At 41.2% G+C, this 19,891-nt stretch overlaps 2 protein-coding genes across 3 annotated transcripts in view; both read right to left on the bottom strand.

Moving 5' to 3' along the window:
* The window catches only part of LOC114789717 (beta-1,3-galactosyltransferase 1-like), an 89,164-nt gene that overhangs the window by 24,921 nt on the left and 44,352 nt on the right, over positions 1-19,891 (bottom strand). For both annotated transcript variants that reach the window (XM_028979022.1, XM_028979023.1), the window contains one exon: positions 11,233-11,284. The gene's annotated coding sequence lies outside the window, so the exon portion shown is untranslated. The remainder of the gene's footprint in view (positions 1-11,232; positions 11,285-19,891) is intronic.
* The window catches only part of LOC114789716 (ceramide synthase 6-like), a 122,759-nt gene that overhangs the window by 58,522 nt on the left and 44,346 nt on the right, over positions 1-19,891 (bottom strand). Inside the window, exon 2 of the mRNA XM_028979021.1 lies at positions 11,233-11,284. The gene's annotated coding sequence lies outside the window, so the exon portion shown is untranslated. The remainder of the gene's footprint in view (positions 1-11,232; positions 11,285-19,891) is intronic.

Here is a 19,891-nt window from a genome sequence, read left to right as displayed (position 1 = left end):
TGAGAAATCCATTCTGGGGGCGCTCAGCCTCAGGACTGTTCTCTGACAGCCCCATTGTGGAACCCATTTCACTGCCATGCAGGATGCATGTCTCTCAACAGGCGATGCGGCAGATGTCTCCCCTCCAAAAATGCACTGAGAAGAGCAGAATTCTGTTCATGAGATTTGATCTTACTGAAAAGTAAATTCTGTTTAATAAATTAGCCCAATCAGACAAATATGTACAATTTATAATAAACATCCTGATAAGTAGATGTCAGTAAGTAACTGCATGTGTGTGTGTGAAGATGTGAAGAAAGAACGGTAGGCTGCACTGTGTAGGTGGTGTCAGAAGCGTGTGTTTGAGCTCGAGTATGCGTGGGTGTGTGTTTCAACTGAACAATGCAACACTTTTCCAGACACTTTCGCTCCCATCCCAGAAGTCCCACCACAGCAGCGCATTTGTTATTTAGCTCCCATCTCAGGTGACCCAGGAGAGCAGATGCCATTGACTTCCATTTGGACTGTGTTTGGTGTGAACTAGAAATTAATTACAAAGCTGGATCATGGGGAGAATCGCGAGAAACATATATAACATATGCTGGACTGTAAAGAAGAGCATCTGTGTTTCTGTGTCTGTGTGTGTGTGTGTGTGTGTGTGTTTGTGTGGGGTCAGATTTAAACTCTATCCATTAACTTCCCTGACGGAGCGTTGACAGGGAGCAGGGGGAGTGGATGATGAAGGGAGGGTGATTTGGGGCGGGGAGCTAATTAACGTTCCATTACCCAGAGTTCCACTGTGCTGCTCCCAAAGAAAGGATTACAAGCCATGCTGAGCTGAACACCCTTCTGTCTGCACACACACAATGTAGTGTGGCAGTTGATTACAATGAGGCTCACATGGCCCAGGGCTGCCCTCTCCCCTGTTCTGTCCATCTCTGCACTGTGTGTGTGAGTGGGCACGTGTGCATTAGCAGAGGATGTGTTCTGATGTAATCTGCTTACTGTTGTATCAGTGCTTTCCTTACATACACACATACATTCACACACACATTCTGCAACAGTGTTTGAGGGACTGAGGCAGTGATTTATGAGATATTTGTTGCTTTGCTGGAGGGTAAGGATGAAGGCTGATCAGGGAAAGGCTGTTAAATGCAGGAGGTAATGTGTATTAGATTTAACAACAAGAGCCGCCGCAATCCAAATGGAGCTCTTTATCTTGCTGTTCAAACAGTGCAGTGAGATTTAACCACCATCATTTAACACACACACGCACACACACACTTTTTCAATGTTTGTGAAACTTTACACGCTGTGCAATATGCCTAGTTGTAACCTGGTGAACCCTCCACCAGGGTGAGTTGTTTCACTGATGGCCCTCATTTTGTTCCCCAATATATCTATGCCTGCCTGATGTCTCACTCTCACAATGGCTGGACATGGCATAAGTGTGACGTCACGAGACCTTTATTACATGAAGCACATGACGGGAACAAACAACAACCCGACCACATTTGGACGTAGCTGACGTCAACGGCAAGGAGCCGTGGCTCACCGGGAGGACGCCGCCAGCCCTTTGTCTCTGGCACGTGTTGGCTTCATGTGATTGAAGTGATTGTGAAGTGATTGTCACTTGTGATACACAACAGCACAGCACATGGTGCACACAGTGAAATTTGTCCTCTACCCATCACCCTTAGTGAGCAGTGGACAGCCATGACTGGCGCCCGGGGAGTGTCGGGACGGTGCTTTGCTCAGTGGCACCTTAGCGGATTGGGATTCGAACCGGCAACCTTCTGAGCTGTCAGGTCATTGTTACTTGATGTTTCCCCCGTCCTGTTCACCATGTCTTGTGACGTTGAGCATATGCGTCCTCCTTCCTCACCATGTGCAGCCATCGTGACAGTCACGTGACAATCTCTCATATGTCTACCTGTTTTTGTGTCGGAAGCTGCAATTAGTGACATGACTTCACTCCTACAAGGTTGTGAGTTTGAATCCCAGCTTGGAGCTTGTGTGTGAGGAGTTTGCTTGCTTTGCCTTTCTTGCTGTGAGTTTTTTCCGGTTCCCTCCGTGAATTGTTGTGTTTTCTGTAGGTGTAAGTGAATGGTACGTATGTGTGTGTGTACCCTGCAGTAAGATGGCAACTACACTATTTATGAGGGACAAATTTGATGCTCTATAATTTATAAATACTTTAAAACATATGCATATTTTTTTTTTTTATGTGCCATAAATGGGTATCATGCAACAATGAAGATTTACAAATATATCTTCACATTATGATGTGTGAACACATAAAGGATTTACTTTGGTAATGTTAAGTTTTTAATATTTTGTATGATGAGCATAATAACACATGTACAATGATTCTTTGCTGATTAAAACCCTGACCTGAAACTGTTGACCTGAAAGCTTGTCTGAATGTTATGAGAGAACTTGTAGAGAACATGAGAATATGCCTGAGACTATTCCGGCGGTGGGAGTTTCCAGCATCCCAGCTGTCAGAATGTGTACAGGGCCACATGTGCTGAGTTCCAGACCACAGCAGGTCCCCAGCCGGGTGACATTTACTTTAAACAGCAGGTCCACTTCCAATAACATCTGTGTAAATGCAGCCCATGCTGACTCAAGCGAGCTGCAAACTAGTCAAAAGGAATTTTCAGTGTTCACAATAATACACACACAAAAGGTCACACCCTCTTCTGTTTCTAATGCACACATGTGCATGCACGGATATGCAAAAACACACATTTGCACTGTCTGTCAAGCATATACACACGTGGCCATGCATGAACACCAACATGAGAACACTCATACTAGCTCGCCCTCTCTTTCTCACAAAGACACACATACAAATCCATACTGAACTTGCCCAGACACTTTTTTGAAGTGTGTGCCAAAAATTTTATGGTTGAAGAGAAAGTGACTATCCCCCCGTCTATCACTGTTTCAAAGATTGTCTGCTCTCTGCTTTCAATTACAGGTTCTTTCACAGCAGGCGCGCTCTCTGCACTGCGTATTTCCAGGTGCCATCGAAACACTCTCGATCTTTCTCTGCCTCTCAGTAGATTAGAGGGCTCAGGGTGAGGCACTGCTTACATGCTGTGGAATCCCTCTACTTTTTCCTCCTTGTCGCTCAGCGGTCCTTGCTTTTGTCTTGCTCGGTAACTAGATTATGTTCCACTGGGCTTTCAGGTCATGGGAAGAAAACAGGACTTGGTTTTCTCAGTTGGGTTTTAGCCGAACCACACAAACATGAGATGGAGATTAATAATTAAGAGTAAAGCTTTTCCCAGACCTGGAAATGACATTCTTGAAACATCAAATAAAAAGCAGCTGCAGGGATGACTGTGTGTCACCATGTCAAAGGCTGAGAGTCATACAGTCCAGAGACACACACACACACACACACACACACACACACACACACTTCATATCAGCCATTTATTCTCTCAGCTCTACTATCGACCTCTCCAGGCAGCTCCATGAAGCTCAGTGCCCCATCAGGAAACATCACAGCCGGCCATTCACACCTCAGGCCAGTCGTTTCACTGTTCATTTGATAGTCAACCACAGAAAAATGCACCATCCTATTAAATCCAAAAAGTCTCCATCAACCCCCTATATTTGGCCATTACATGGATGTTTGTGTGAGAGTGAAAGCCTCTGCATTAAAACTGACTTTATTTGGAGAGAACTTCAGTTTGCCCACGCTGAGGAGTTTAGATCTGGTGAGAAACTCTGCAAACATTACCATCTATTTCAATTACCAGCCAAAAGGCGCCAATAACTGAAAAATCAATACACTTGTAATCCACTCCACACAGCCCTGCAGACGAGGATCTACCAGAGAAGTGTGTCTGTGTTTGTTTGTGTGGGTGTGCCTAGGATTAAATTCTCATATCCTTTGTCACTGACATCAAAGTGAGTGATGACTGGAAAAGTGTCAGTATGGAAGATGGATGGAGGGAATATAAATGAGTGTGCTCCTTCAAATTTCACTCCTGTCTGATGAAACAGGGGTACGTAATCACGGCTAAGATCCATGTCCGTGCATCTACAGGCCATGGGTTCGTGCCGAAAAAACATTCCAATTGGAAATCCATACTGATTCATCTGCTGAGGTGCGATGTTTAATGAAAGCCATTGACTTTAATCTCAGAAATCAGGTAGGAATCAATAGCAGTAAAACCATGCCCCCATCTCCACTATGAAGGACCTTTGATGCTCAAGACCAACAGTTTTCTATGTGAATTAACACTAGCAGGTATTGTCTTATAGCTCAGGCTTTTATCACCAGATGTATTTATGGCTTTAGCACTGACTCCATTAACCCGTGTGATGGTACAGGCCCTGTACCGACCTCCAGAGACAGTGTTTATGAGGGGATGTTTCGGTGGTTTCAGTTTTGGTGCTCTAGGATGTACAGCTCAGCAGTGAGTTGAATCCTGTGCTCCAAATTGAGACCTGATATTTGTAAATCCATTCATTTACATATCAGTTTTTACAAATAACTTTAAATGAGTTTTCAATATGAACACTAAAGTGCTCCTTGTATGTGTGCAATATACAGTACAGGCCAAAAGTTTGGAAACACCTTCTCATTCAATGAGTTTTCTTCATTTTCATGACCATTTCCATTGGTAGATTCTCACTGAAGACATCAAAATTATGAATGAACAAAATAAAGAAAACACATTGAATGAGAAGGTGTGTCCAAAAGCAGTGTATCACAATCAGTGTATCACAATCACAATCACGTCACTTTCATACACACACATTTTGCTTCCCACTAACTACTCTATTTGATACACCTATGACAGAAACATGACAGAAACAAAAGCAAAATCCATTTCCTTATTTGCGTTCTCCAAGACTAGATAAAATAATGTTGGATCCATACACTCCCAGTAAATTACGCAATATAAAACAGTACTTTTTAAGTGTATTTTAAAGCATATGGGTAAAGTCTGTGCAAAGTTTTGGACAGAATTCACATCTCATTCTATTCTGTGGAAATGATTGTTTATAATGCAGCACATATTCACACATTCGGTTAGCAATCTGAGGCCTGTGTGACCCCAACCTCCCCGTGGTAAGAAAGATGCAAATGAAATAACATATTTCCCTTTATTAGTCCAGAAACAACATGTCTCAAAGGGCTTTAACAACCTTTTCTGAAGCAGAAATCTTGCTCAGACAAAGAATGTAAAAAGAGGGAACTTCATTCAGGAAGGAGAAAGAACTTTTTGGAACAAAGATACTGAATGGGTATATGGAATGCAAATGGTTTTTTTTAATGGGCTATATGAGGATTCTATTCAATCATCATCTGAAAAATAGATCTATTCTGTCTGTCGGTTTTGTTCTGTCTGCCTGTGAGTAGAGTTGTGGAGAAAAGCAGACGTGTGTTTATGTATATTTTTGGCTGGTTGTCACTGTCACAGACTGATCACAGGCCTGAGTCAAGGACAAGGCAAGACTGGAAATCAATTCAAAACAACAGGTAATAAAATATTCTCAGCGACATGGCAAGCTGATCGTTGCCACCTTCAGGGAGCCGCGCTTGCCTGCTTGCGTAAAATATTATTGCTTGTCATGGGAGCACCGCTGGTAAATCCAATACACTAACAAATTTAAGCCGGCGCTGAGCAGCAGCAACGCAAACACAGTTTCGCAACAAAGAGTTGAAAAAAACGAGGCAGTGGACCGGTGGAGGTGCTGGGAGATTTATACATCGGCCACTCACACGGCCCTGCCGCTCTCGCACAGCCGTGCAAAGCAGTTACTCCTGTCTGGTCAAAACATGAATCACTGAATCAAAGTCAATGTGCACACAAGCTGCCCATAGACAACTTGCAATATATCTGCTTGACACGATGCTGTGCACCCAGAGCCCGATCTGTGACCTCTGCACCAATATGGTCGTCCTGTGGCAAAGCTGCCAGATTCCTTCTCAGTGACTTTCACAGTGATGACAAAATTCACACATACGTCTCCTTTGTATGTTCTATGCAGAGTTGTAATTAGGAATTATGCGATTTTAGGACGCATGTGAGGGTATCTTCCTTGCGTCAGGAAGGACAGCAAGGACAGCATGTACCGCTGCATGCTCTGTTGCCATATTGACCAGTTAATTCAAGGGGCCAGGATGCGACATCGGCCATTTGTTTCAGGTTTTCTTCGCTGCGTGAGCTGCTTTCAAATAGGAGCAGTCATAAAGTCAAAGAGCGTTCACATGAATGCCGATATTTGCCCAGGTGACATCTGACAGATCTACGGGACATCAGCGTGTGTTTGCAATGTGTCCTTCAGACAAGACCGATCACCTGTAAAGGCGTCCTTGGAAAAAATGTAGAGATGGATGAAGGAGAGGGTAGCATCTACTGGGAGGGTTAATATTCTAGTGGGTTACTGATGGGAAAAGTGGTCAGGTAATGACTACATGTGTAATTATTGTAAAATGTATAAAATAAATAATCATCCCATAACCCCATTTCATGTCCCTTTTCAACCTTATCAGAAGGAAACAATAAATAAATAAGGGTTGGTAATAGACTAGTGAGTAGCACAGAAGACCACCAGGCCAGAAAGTCACAGGTTCAAGCCACATGTCATGCCATGCGGGTGAAGGAGGAAGGAGGTGCAAACGTTTTACATTTTTAGAGGAGACGTTCCAGATCCGACCGTCAGAGCTACCGCTGTTTGAATGGAGAAGCAGATTGCCCAAAGCTCTCTTTATACATATCACCATTTCTAGCCACTGCAGGACCATAGACAGCCTAGGGGAACCAGCTATAATGTTATATAAGCTGTCCATGTCCATAACTGCACCCCTCTGGTGTTCTTATCATTGGACTCTGAAGGTGGCCTAGGTGCTTGATTCACTGCCTCGTAGAGAACAAACAGGAACAGCAACAGATAGTGGAATTGTACAACTGGTACAGAAATACGTGGTTATTGTGGTACACTAGTGTAATAGTGGCCCAGCACCCAAACTTGGTCAGCCCAACTGAGGTGAAAAGAACACTGTCTGTGCTTGACTAGGTGACTGTTTAAAAGTGGACTTAATAACAGAAGGCCAGAGTGAACAGATGTGTCTTCAGCCTAGATATAAACACTGAGACCGTGTCTGAATCCTGAACTCCTGAAGCTCAACAACTGGAGTTTTATAAAAGGAAGATCTGGTCCCAGCTATGACCGTCTGTACTTTGTGTACCAGTAAGGAGCCCGCACCCTTCGAACGCAGGGGGCATGGCAGATCATAAAAAACTGAAAATTACCATTACCATTAATGTCCACAAACTGATATCAACCATTCTCTAACCTGTCAAGGAAAATAGTGTGATCAATAGTATCAAATGCTGCACTAAGGTCAAACAGGACAAGCAGTGAGATGCGGCCCCAATCAGAAACCAGCAGCAGGTCATTAACCTCTTTAGCTCGTGCTGTGTCAGTACTATGATGAGGTCTAAATCCAGACTGCTAAATCCAGATCTTGTTGCTGTGTAGGTACAGGCTGGGCTATGACCTTTTCTAAAATTTTCAATATAAATTTGAGGTTGTTATCGGCCTATGGTTCAATAGCTGACTGCAATCAAGGTAAGATTTTTTTTATCAATAATCAATACATTTAAATAACTATGAGTTGTAAGACCTGATTCCTGAGTTGTTAAGACCTTAAGTTAATGAATACATAAATCACACATATTAAAACTTTTAAATGTATCTTAAAGATGAGTCATGCCTATGCATGATAAGAGATTAATAAGAGATTGGAGTTAGGAATTCTTACAATTCCTCCTGTAAACTTATTTTAATTGTGCTATCATTTAAATGCAAATTGAGCCTAAAAGCTTTTTTCCTCACAGCTGTTGCTGATCTCATTATTAAAGAAAGTGCTCCACTGTGTGATTAACCAAAACCACAATAAAAAAAAACTCCACTTTGTACAAATGGAAAATGACAAAGTCAATGTGAGTATGGAACTAAGACGCTTTTTTGCCCCATCAGCATTCTGCTATTCAGCGTAGAATAGAATAGAGGAATTTCTTTTTCAAATAAAGGGAACTGGTCCACCACCACCTACATCTCCCCAGTGAACATTGGGGTGCTATGATACAACCCCCTGGCGACAATTGAGATACATCAGTTAAAAAAGATCTTGGCTTTGTTTACTTATGGACAGATCAAGGAGTTTGACTGTGCCAGGCGCTGACACTTGGGAATTGGAGTTAACTAGCTACATAATACAATATAAATATTCTTATCCATGATTTAATGAACAGTTGCTCTCGATGCATCTTAAAATCCACAGATGCATTCATCCTACTCTAAGCCCATATAAGTCAGGGCAAATGGAATGTTGGATCCTATCCAGGCAACCTATGGCACAAGGCAGGAACGTTCCTGGAAAATCCCATGTTGAACACAGATGCACTCACACCAGCCCCAAACCAGCATCTGTGGTTCACCTAATGCTCATGTCTTTTGAACGTGTGTGAAACTCAGGCCCCCGCAGAAAACCCTCGTGTACAAAGGGACATCAAACATAGACACAGCATCCGCCGCCGGCTTGGAAAAGCAGGCCGCTTCATCGGGCCAATTTTGAATGCATTCTGACCAAGAACAAAAGGCAAATTGGCAAAAGTTTCTTATCTCTGTGAACGATGCGTAAGAGAATAAAGAGAGGCAGCGGCTGCCAAAAGAACAAAGCCTGTGTGGTCACTGCCAAACAAAAGGGCAGCCTTAAAAACCAAAAATATTTACAGGAGATACATGGAATATTTCCCGTCATATTCTACTGATCTGTGCTTTTCCCAAAACAACAAACACCAGCTGCTTTACTACTTCTATTAAGATTAATAATTCATATAAAATGCTGCATGTGCTGTTTATGTACATTTTAGGTATATTTATGGAAACCAGGACAGAGATATATAGGTCAGGAAATCCACTTTCTTTCTTTCTTTCTTTCTTTCTTTCTTTCTTTCTTTCTTTCTTTCTTTCTTCTTCAATATTACCCAAGATTACTGTCAGTAACTCACTCTATCATATGCAATCTCATCCCCCAGGCATCTAGATTAAACAGGGCAAATCGGTGGAGAATTCAGCAGTGTTTTAAATGAAAGTGCATGATAATGGGAGCGAAAGATGAATGACTGTTAAATAGACACAGGTTGATGAAGTACCTCGACATTTCAGTACAATGAGCCCAGTTTCTCTGGCTATTTCTGTCTTTTTCTAAGGCTTATGATAAGCTGGGGTTTACTGTGTATAAAGAGCTACGCATAAAACACACACATGAAATTAAATTTAAGTTGATTTATGCTTTATGCTTTTGCCTTTAAAATGATAAATAATTATCTTATTTGTGAAGTTTAAAATATAATATGTCACAACTAAGGGCATAACGATTTACAATATTTAAGTAAAACATAAATTAACAAACCAGAGTTAATTCAACAGAGAAAAGACAAGGACACCAGGCAAATTACAGTACACAACCGCCCATCTGTGACCAGGACTGAACAGAATACAGGATACCAAAACCCAGAGCCTGGAATGGCCACTAATACAATGAATGATAATGGTTTTTGGTTCTACTTCTTTTTTTTTCTGTTTCTCTGAGTGTGTTTAATGATTTCAAACTAGCACATTATCAGTCAGCCACTGGGATCTGACCTGTGGCCTCAGCCTCCTGGCTGCACACCCACCAGAAAGATTCTAAACCTTTCCAGGGAATTCAGGAGGTGCCAAGGAGGACTGACTCTCAAGGCAGTGGAATATCTCTCAGCAACTCCCTCTCTACCTCTACTGATTGTGAAAAGGATTTGGAAGGATAATGATACGCTCCTCTGCTGAAAGGCGACGGGTGCGAGGAACAATGGATCAGTCTCAATTAAAGAATCCTGCTTGGGAAATTATATACGTTTTATGCCATCAGTCTCCAGCTTAAGCTGCACACAATCGCATCTCGATTTGTATGAAATCTCCTCATGGGGTTCTCACAGCGTAGAACTCAATGGAACCGTTCCAGGCCCCCAGCTTTGATTTCTGCAGCAGAGTTATGATGCACAGTAATCGGTGGAACATGGCGGCATACTGCGGCTGTCACCCTCCCAGTCCCCCAATTCCAGTGCGACAGGCAGTTTTAATAATTACCCAAAATAAAAGATATTTTCACAGTGCATGCGATACTTCCAGGCAAATGGATATAAAGATAAATTTAGATTTTAAAATAGTTTCTATCTCATGCCACCACAGAGCTGTTTCTTCTGGAGCTCCATGACAACTGAATGCTTCTGAAGGTAATATGTGGCTCTGTGATTTGTGTGAGTGTGTGTGCACATGCTTGCTTGCATCTGTGACACATTCATTCAGCATCTGTGTGTCCCCTCCTTTACCCGAATAAGAATGCCTTTTTCTATTGTGGGCTTTTAATCATTCCATATTTTCTAATTTTAAGGCATTTTGCTGCAGAATAGACATCACTCCTATTCCAGTAAAAGTAAAAGTCCTTCATTATTAAATTATGTCTCATTGTTTGCATCTTACACCGATACCTGACATACAGGGTGTGTTCTGCAGTGCAGCACTCGACAGGCATCACCTGAGAATGATGGATTTCTGGAACAGTGACAAATGCAGATGAGCTGAGCGTTCTATAAAACGGCAGCCTGTGTTGTCAAGCAGGGCATGTTGTCCAATTAGTCCCTACCGGCGCGTCAATGAAATGCCTCGTCTCTAATTGATGGATGGCAGAAATTCAGTGGGGCTCATTTTGCGGCAGCTGCTCTGCCCTTTATACACATTAGGCTGCTACCTGTCGTCCCCACCCCCATCAATTTTTTTGATCAAGGTTATTTTACACAGAAAGCACGACTCAATTTAATAGGTGCCTAAGCAGCATTTTGAGCGTGAGGTCAGTAAGTAAATGAATGAATAAATAAACGAATAAATAAAATAAAAACAAGAGCAAGTCAAATTCGATGCAGCTCCATCAGAATAAAGAGAGAATATTTTTCCCCAGCCGGTGAATTCCCTGGTGGAATGCGCTCCTGTATTTGACATGAGCCAATGTGACGCAGAGTGTGTGTGTTTGAGGTAGCATGTGTTGTATGTGGTGTGTATGTGATGCATGATGTATGCTTCAGAAGGTCGCCTGAACAGTAAACACCTTTACAACCTCTCCAGGGGATAAAACCGAGAAGTGGGGATGGATGTGTGTGTGTGTGTGTTGTGTATTACCTCACTCTCCCAGCTCCATAATGCAAATGCAAGCCCTGTGTCCAGATTACACCTACAAAAAGAAAAACAGAAGGAGCAAGAGATTAATTTCACGCTGATGGCACACTTCTCTGGTTCACTAAAATAACACTACAAAAAAAAAAAAAAGTACCAATGTGGGTTGTTTTCAGGGATAAGAGCAGTGGCATTTATCTTTTCTGACTCCCATATCATCCCTCGTTTTCTTCATTTTCTTTATCCAGATCTAAAGCCAAAACCTCAATCCCAAATTCTAATCTTTTTTTTCATGACAAACTAAATAACAAACATTCAGTTACTCCATGTTAGAGAAAAGGTCAGAGCAGAGCTGCCTGCTTGCGATTTGTCGAGTGATATTCTGTTTGATATGGAAATCTTTCCTCTCTCTTTTTCTCCCACTTTTCCATTTAAGTGTCTCGTTCCAGCACAAACATAACAAGCATGAGTGACAGGCATGAGCAACAATTCATGTCAACAGCTCCAGTAATGAACCTGCATGGCTCTTTGTGAGTATAATATTCAGTCAGTCTTTTATACACACCGGAGAAAACTTGGAAAATGGAAACTAATTAAACGTTTCACACATAATCAAAAACAGGAACAGCGCCGCATTCAAATGCTCAAAAACGAAAATGATATTCTGGAATGAGATGATTAGAATGAGATAAACCAGTTAATATTCATAACATTTGGTAACGGCGAATTGGCATAAGATATTGGTGTGGTAGCCTGCTTGCGTTAACTTCTCATGCAATTTCATCCAAAATGCAGTATTTCAGATGAATGCATTACACCTTGCTCTGGTTGAATATTATTAGCTTGTTGATTATTAAAGCCACATATTGCACAGGTTACGTTTAGTCTACATGGCACCCCAAAACTGATAAAAGAGCAGCATTAATGTTCTTCAGTCTTAAACAACGAAGTGAATTTTAAAAAGAACATAAGTAGAGTAGTCTATATGTTAATTTCTATTTAGAATATTTTTTAACTTTATATTGTGCATGTTTGTACAATATTGCACATTATGGATTTGATACACACAGTTCTTATTGCTCTTGTCCAATGGTCACACTTGTTAAAAAACATTTTGTTGCTGTGTTTTTCGTGTGGACATAATTTCATAATTTGTCTCTTCTATGTGCTACGATGTAAAATCTGATAGGACAATACAACTCAATTTTACTTGACATGATTAACTCTTAAGTATGTATTAAATTATGATTTGCTGAGACTTCACAATGTGGTTTGCATTGATTTTTTTATTGCATGACCTCAAATAAATTATTTTCATTAGACCTGATCGTGTTTTTTGCAGCTGCATAATTATTTTTATAGAATTGCTCATATGAAAGTGAAAAGTGGTTGTTTTTTGTCATTGTGATACACAGCATAACCCAGCACACAGTGCACGTCCTCTGCATTTAACCCAGCAGTGAGCAGTGGGCAGCCATGAAAGGTGCCCAGGAAGCAGTGTGTGGGGACGGTACTTTGCTCAAGGAGACCTCACCTATATGTTTATAAATCATAGTTTTTGGCTGTGCAATGCCTGACTGATGCTCATATAGTTTTTCTGTTCTTTGGACTTCTTTAATGCACAAGTGAAGAATTTAAGAGCAAAGTCACACACCACTCTTGAGGCTGCATTTCAGTTTCCATATGGGCATTCATATTATCTGGGTCAGTCAGCAAGAAGGCAAAAGGATCTTTAAAAAGATTCATCAGAGTGCCATTACCCTGAAACTTTGGAAGTCCCCATCAGTCAGAATTAACTGTGGCATAAAAATAAATTGCTTTTAAAATGATTACAGCATAAGATCCCCTCATCAGTCTGCAAGGGGACCATCTCCATAACATGCACACCGCATCAGCTGTGACAGGCATCATGAAGCGCACATCAACGTGGACGATCGAATCCCCGCAAGCCCCAAAATGTCTATAATAACTATTGACGTTTAGCACGCAATAACAGGAATGCGGATCACTCACGCCCACTTACTGTCGAAAAGGTCAGGCTGAGACGTCCTTGTATTAAATTGAGTTTTTCACTCCACTGAATCCTTGCCAAGGCCAGTGGAGGTGATGTGCAATGAATCGTAAGCGTAGCCCAATCAAGACATCATTTTATCTTAATGTGATACTGAGCTCTGCGATCAACAGAGATTACGAGATTCATTAAAAACACTTATTAGTGCTTTATGCCCCTTATTTTTGGTGCCAAATAACTGAATCTCTCAAACATTCATAAGCATATGCAGTGACTAAAAAACTCCAGACCATTCATCATGCATTTTAAATGTGTATTTATGTTTTGTTTGCAGTCTGTGAACTGCTGCTGTGGCATGCATAGCAAATTTTAGCCTACGACTATTATGGAACATATATTACCATCAAATGCACTTAAACACTAAACAAAACAGCCACAGGGAAAATTAATTGCTGAAGAGTCCAAAGAGTCAATATAGAGCAATTTGCTTGTAGAAGTTCGAGAAGGAAACAGGATAAACTGTGCGTTTACACTTTAATTAGCTGACCTACTGCAAAAGAGAAGAAGCAAACGTTGCGATGTTCTAATGAACGTTCTAGTGTGTGCATGCATGTTGGCATAATGCTCTATGTTTTTGTCTCTTCAGAAACTGTGGACGAGCACATTAGTACCATTACACATACATAATGTGCCCGTAGGCTCATCAGATGGGAATGCTGCTGGTGGTGTGTGTCCAATTAGTGGGATGTTTCCTTGTTAGGGCTATTGCGGCTTCATTATGGTGGGACGAACAGCAGGCCCATGGAAACACTTTCAATTAAAGAACAAATCCCACACTCTCTTAATACACAAGGAGAAGAAAAGCACTTTTTACAGTCTTTATGGATCTGGTACAGTATCTATGGCACATTTTACTGTTAAAAGTGAAAGAAATATGGAGGATCCGCTCTCCAATGACAAGGCATGCATGAGTGACAAACGAGAGAGTGAGGAGAACAAGAGAATAGACCACTGCATTGAAAGTGTGAAGACCTTGAAGTGATAGCTTCTGAATGTAAAAGACCAGACACAGATTATTTAGTAAAACACCACAAAAGACAAAACATGTTTTCTCTCTCTCTCTCTCTCACACACACACACACACACACACACACACAGACAGACATACAGAAAGCAGAGCAGCATTCAGCTCCTGCTGATTTACAGCTTCATCATTTATAAACTATGAATTCAAAGCCTCATTCGCTGAAACGGCAGCACTGCGCTGCATCGCAAAAAAGAAGTCAGATGCTTTACTATCACCCTCGCACAAACAAACATCTTCTGGGGGTTATTTCTCTGGGTTATTGCAGAGATATGAAAGGGCATGAAATCAGAGCTGAAATCAACAGGACAGGAAGACACTATCGAGCTGAGAATGAAAGTGAAGTGATTGACATTGTGATACGCAGCAAGCACAGATCACGGGGCACAGGATGAAATGTGAGCCGTGTGTGGGGACAGTGCTTTGCTCAGTGGCAACCTGGCAGTTCGGGATTCGAACCAGCAACCTTGAGACAATGGGTTCACTTCCTCATCCGCTTGGCCACCACTGTCCATAAGATTAGGATCTCAGAATGACGCGCTGCTAGAAACAATTAACCCCTTAACTCTCAACAATCAGCACCACAGTCACCTCCTGAGTAACTCAATTTTTTTATGCATTTCAAAGTACATGGAGAAAAGATGAGGGATATAGTATGCATAATTTGCTGCCTATAGTAAAGAAGTTCTCTGAGAGAACTGTAGTTTGCTTTACTGAATGTGCCTGTGATGGGCCTATGTGAGGTTGTGAGCAGAATTGTCATTTCAATTTGCAGATTCTACGATAAGGTCCAAGTTCTCGGGGCGGTCATCTCTAAAAGTGAGGAGCAGAGTCCAGGTCTCACGGTGAGACGGTTTATCTCTCTTAACACAGCAGCGAAATCAATTGGTGCCAATAAAATAGTCAGTTAATCAGAACGGCACAGAGAGGCTGTGGATTAGTGCTCATCTGACTCGGCTAACGACCTTTGAGAGAGGAAGGCCCGCTGTTGTGTGTGTGGTGCTGCTATTTATTTATTTATTTATTTGTGTGCCGCTGTCTTTGTGAGGGTTAAGCATGAGGAGAGTAGAGACTGGAGCTGTGAGTGAGAGATTGAGTGAGGGGGGTGGGGTGGGGTGGTCTGCTATGTCAGTCCACTCCTCTCCTCTCCACTCCTCTCCTCTTATGGCTGTCGCACGGCCGTCAGACTGCAGATAGACTGGGGCTTAAGAGACTCAGGCCATTAACACCATCTGAAAGAGCTTCTCACATCACCATCACACACAGACAGACATGCTCATATTGATTTTCAAATACAATTGACAAGTGAAGAAAAAAAAAAAACACACATTAACCATAATTATTAACAGACTATCACAAAAAACAACTTTACACAAAACACACATTCAAAATATATTTGCACATGCTGGATATCAAGCCTGTGCTGATGACCATCATTGTGTAAGTATATAAAAATAATATAGATTGTTGCGTATATAGATTGTTCTATGGCTAAATCTCAAACTATCCTTGAAATCTTTCTCTCTCTCTCTTTCTCTCTCTCTCTCTCTCTCTCTCTCTCTCTCACACACACACGGGTGATACAGGCAATGGTGAGTTTTGTCATTCAATACTGCTCTTTAAATAACTCAATACATTTGAAAACAATTTAGTTTTATGAACAAACTAAAACAAAGGACATTAAATAGGAACTGCGAATGTGGTAAATTATACAATCAGCAATGGAGCCATTAGGTTGGAATCCAGAGAACTCACATCATCAGAGATGACATTTTGCACAAAAATTTCACAGTCATTATAAATAATACACGCATTTAATTATTCATACATTTGATCTGAAAAGGTCTGTTTGAAATCACCAAGATTTGTGACGCAATTACATGCTTTCAAAAAACAATCAAGCGTCCTCAGTTGTTTCCAAACTGGGGTCCACTAGGTACATTTAGTGTTTTTTGAGATTATCAGCAGAGTAAAAAGAACATCAAGCATTGCTAAGAAGCAGCTGAAATACTAATGCGTACTGCGTTCTGCCAAATGATGAGGGAGAGACAGAAGTCTCTAAGCTGCAAGCAAGGTCCTCCTTAAAAGTCTTCATTCTGCTGCCATGCCACTAGTCAGGGCAGTCTCAAGTGAAATTGCTGCTATTAAGAGCAATCCTGGCATCCCAGGAAGTGCAGCATAGTGACAGATGTTCAGGTGTTGCAAAACTCACTTTCAAGTCAAGATGCAGCTGCCTCTCTGATGCCATCTCTTCGAGATTTCTTATGTGTCGATATAGCAGCTGCTTTTGCACTAGGTTGCGGATGCATGAAAAATGGAGGAGGGCTATTTTCATTTCCCTGAGATCCTGAGGGTAAAGAGGACTTAAAAGCTTTAAGAAGAACACACATTTTGAGGTGTGAGTGTGGTTGTGCTGGAACGAGCCACTTTTGAAACTCATCAGGATTTAACACACACTGTGTTCAACATATAGAAATTAATTTAGAAATGAAGGGAATTTAAATAATGCACATTTGCACAATTTATATAATGAAAATTATATTAGAACTGATGCAGGCTATTCTTGTACAGTGAATATAGCTTCCTGCTCCCACAACCCTCACAAGGACAAACCATTAACACTCCATGAATCAGCACCACAGACAGTGCCTCTCCATTATTCAGAAACTATATGGAATAAACAGATGAGAATAATGCCTGGACTGAAATGGAAATCCCTGGAATTTGTGAATGGATCAGATGATGTCTCTTGGCAACAGTTCTTTTCCCTAGAAGTCCAGCCTGGTCATTTGTGGTGCTTCAGTAATCCTTTCTCTAAGTTCGTCTGAAGGCCATATTGCACTTCAAAACAGAGTAGCGTTGAATGCAGCTTGAGAGAGTTGGCAAGCCCGTCTTCCAACCCCAATCACTCACTGCCACGGGGTTGTGTTCCCTCCTCTCTTCACACTCTGTACTAATGAGCGGGTTGCTGATGAGCCATCTGTCAAACACATGAAGATTGTGGACATTAATCACTAATGAAGATGAGCCATAGTAGCACAAAGAAGTGAAGCTTTCAAACGTCTTGGTGCAACCAGAACAATCCAGAGTATTGTGTCACCAAATACCCTAGATGTATGCTGTCCCTCATCCACATGATACTCACAAAAATGAATTACAATTGCCTTATGCTTCATTCTAAAGTTCTGCTCTGAAGGTCCCTTAAATAGGGGCAGTGGTTGCCTAGCGGATAAGGAAGCAAACTCGTAACTGAAGGGTTGCGGGCTCAGATCCCAACCTCCCAAAATGTCAGATGGCAGTACAATAGTCTGTTAGTATATTCTTGGAGTGCACTTGTATTTTTAGTTGTCTTGTCAGCCAGTTTTAATTTTTCGTTTTAGTTTAGTCTTTGCATCAAGCTGTCATTTTAGTTATTATTGATCTTAGTCACGTCCAACCTCATTTTAGTCTAGTCAAGTCTCAGTCAACTAAAATTCTGGGCATTTTTGTGTTATTTTAGTCTAAATTAATCATTTTAGTCAACGAAAGCCGATGACATTTTTTTTTTAACCCAGTCAATATACTACAAGCACCTAGTAGAACAGACAAAAGCAAAGTTTTCTTTTAGTCAAAACCATTTCATAATTAAAACAAGGTTATCTTATTATATTATTATTCAGGGATGGCCCGAATCAAGATTTTACGTGGCACCCCGTTGCATCGCAGAAAAATTCACTGCTAGTGTATTTTAACTCACAAGAGTAAAAGATATTCTTTTATTTAAATGAAACAAAATGAAAATACTAAGAAAGAAATACAAAAAATATGAACTTGAGCTTGTTGACACATAAAAAAATGACCATCCCACAAGTAGCAGAAAAAGGCTAATTAGACAGAGAGCTCTCACGTTTTGAAGACAGGTAAGCGTGATATCTCACTAAACCCCAACACTATACAATAATTTTATTATCATTACTGTTATTAATTGCTCTTGTGAAAGAAATTGACTTGTGAAAGACAAGATTTGATACATGGCACAGACAATTCAATAAAAATGATTTAGCCTTTTAGGCAAGAGAGTTGATTATGTGAGAATATGTCAGTTTTCCTGTGATAATGAAATATGACTGAGACTACTTGTTATGAACATGTGTTGTCAGTAAACAGGGTGTAAAACTTTAGGCTACAGACACTCAGCATTGAAAAACTGATGCTAATTATCTGAACAACATTCTCTAACAGCAGTCGGGGCAGTGGTGTCCTAGCGGTTAAGGAAGTGGCCCTGTAATTGAATCCCGAATCGCCAAGGTGCCACTCAGTACCGTCCCCTCACCCTGCTCGCCGGGCGCCTGTCATGGCTGCCCACTGCTCACTAAGGGTGATGGTTAAAAGCAGAGGGCCCATTTTGTTGTGTGCACTGTGTGACAATCACTTCACTTTCACTTTCAGTCAAGTTGTCATTCTTTGTGTCAAACAAGTTGTGTATTTGTTGTGACATTAAAACAGAAGATAACAGAAGAAATTTTTGGAAGATTTCGTTAAAAATAGCAGAATAACACGAAGAATTGCAGGATGCCTTTTCAATGGTGGTTGTGATGCATTTTACCCAGATACAATGCTGCCATTTTCTGATTGCCTGTTGTCTAGGCACTTTCTTACTTTACTTACTGTATCTTTTATTGTCAGCCACAGCTGCATACTGGACTCTTCGTGTTTTGTCTTATGTCTTTGCCATGGATCCATGTAGTACTTTGGCTGAAAATGTGCTTAATGCACTTCTTCTTGCTTGAATTGGTTGTTTCTTTGTTCATTTTAACCGCTCCTTCTAGTCTCTAGTCCCACATTTCTCTAAACACCACTCATCATGATATACCCTGTATTACCAGAAACAATGTTTTACCTGCCTGACTGCTGACAGTGCTTAGCAGCATTTACTGGAGTGACATTTTGAAAGGAGTGTTTCTTTTTTTTCATCTCAGGAAGCTAAATGTGCAAGTTGGTAAAGTGGTCATTTTTTGCTTATTATTTTGCAGTCAGTCTTGTTCTTACCGCTGCTCCCTCTTGTGCATTAGGGATTTTTACATTTGTTTTGTAGGCTGTTATTTGATGATTCAAAGTCTTTCACTGAGCAGCCTGCCACTTCTGTCGGCGAGCAGCAGTGGGTTCATGGATGCTCGACACAGAGGGGTGAAAACCGTGGGATTGTAGACCTGTCAGGGCAAGGCAGGGCAATCTTGTGCGCTGCTGGCATTTCTCCTTGTGCTTTATTTTTGATTACCCTTGTCTTGGCATGTTTTAGATCTTCGGTTTGCACTCTGTGCCGGGAAATTTAACCAAGTCTCTGTCTCAGCAGCTTGCTCACCAACTTTCTTCTGTTAAACCCTGATAAGACAGAAGCTCTTGTACTTGGGCCTAAAGCACCCAGACGTAAACTGTCTTACTACATCATAACTCTGAATAGAGTCTCTTTCTGTCTCACCAAGTACAGAAGTAAAGCATCTAGGTGTCCTCATTGATGCAGGTCTCTCATTCTTTTCGCATGATAATATCACTAGGATAGCATTCTTTCACCTTAGAAATATTGCAAAGAT

The sequence above is a fragment of the Denticeps clupeoides genome, chromosome 5 (assembly GCF_900700375.1).
Source record: "Denticeps clupeoides chromosome 5, fDenClu1.1, whole genome shotgun sequence".
Taxonomy (NCBI): Eukaryota; Metazoa; Chordata; class Actinopteri; order Clupeiformes; family Denticipitidae; genus Denticeps; species Denticeps clupeoides.
This window is presented reverse-complemented; position numbering and strand designations above follow the sequence as displayed.